The sequence below is a fragment of the Condylura cristata genome, unplaced genomic scaffold, assembly GCF_000260355.1.
Source record: "Condylura cristata isolate star-nosed mole 26May11 unplaced genomic scaffold, ConCri1.0 scaffold00005, whole genome shotgun sequence".
NCBI classification, from domain to species: domain Eukaryota; kingdom Metazoa; phylum Chordata; class Mammalia; order Eulipotyphla; family Talpidae; genus Condylura; species Condylura cristata.
In genome coordinates, this window is record NW_004567106.1 from 17,093 (window position 1) to 18,161 (window position 1,069).

A 1,069-nucleotide genomic window follows, 5' to 3' on the forward strand; every position below is an offset into this window, starting at 1 on the left:
TTATTGCTCTGGCTAGAACTTCCAGTGTTATGTTGAAGAGCAGTGGCTATAATGGACACTCTTGTCTTACTCCTGATCTCAAAGGAAAGGCTTTCAGGTTTTCTCCGTTGAGGATAATATTGGCTGTGAGTTATCATAGATGGCTTTTATCATGTTGAGGTATGTTCCTTCTATTCCGAGGATTTCAAGGGCCTTAAACATAAATGGGTGTTGAACTTTGTCGGAAGCCTTCTCCACATATATTGATATGATTATGTGGTTTTTATTCTTCTGTCGGTTGATGTGATGGATTACATTGACTGATTTTCTGATGTTGAACCATCTTTGTTCTCCTGGGATAAAGCCCACTTGGTCATGGTGTATTATTCTTTTTTTTTTTTTTTTAAAGATTTATCCATTGTGCACACAAAACTGGGGTACAGGCCAGAGGCTCAGGGGCGGCGAGAGGCCTCACCAGAGACAGAGCGGGGAACAGAACAGGCAGATGGAGGAAGTACACTGCTGAGGGGAGCAGCGGGCGGGCCAGGAGAGGTCCGCCACGCCATGTGGCCACCCCCGGGGCAGGCGGGAATCGAACCCATGTGGAAGCGGCTCCAGATTCTCAGTGCTGTGCTTCAACCCGCTGTGCCACCAGGGAGGGCCCAAGTGTATTATTCTTTTAATGCATTGTTAGATTCTGTCAGCATCAGTGTTCATTAGGGAATTGGTCGGAAGTCTTCTTTTTTTTATTTTTCTTTGATAGGTTTTGGTATTAGTGTGATGTTGGCTTCGTAGAACGTTTGTGGTAGTTTTCTTTCTTTTTCAATTTTTTGGATGAGTCTATGTAGAATGGGCACTTGTTCTTTTCTGAATGTTTGGTAAAATTCATTTGTAAATCCACCTGGTCCTGGTCCTGGAGGGTTTTGATTACTTCTTCTATTTCCTTGCTTTTAATTGGTCTGTTCAGCTGTTCTGTTTCTTCTTTATCTAGCTTTGGGTGGTTGTAGAGTTGTAGGAATTTGTCCATTTCTGTTAAATTTTCCAGTTTGTTTGCATATAGTTGTTCATAGTATTCTCTGATTATTCTTTT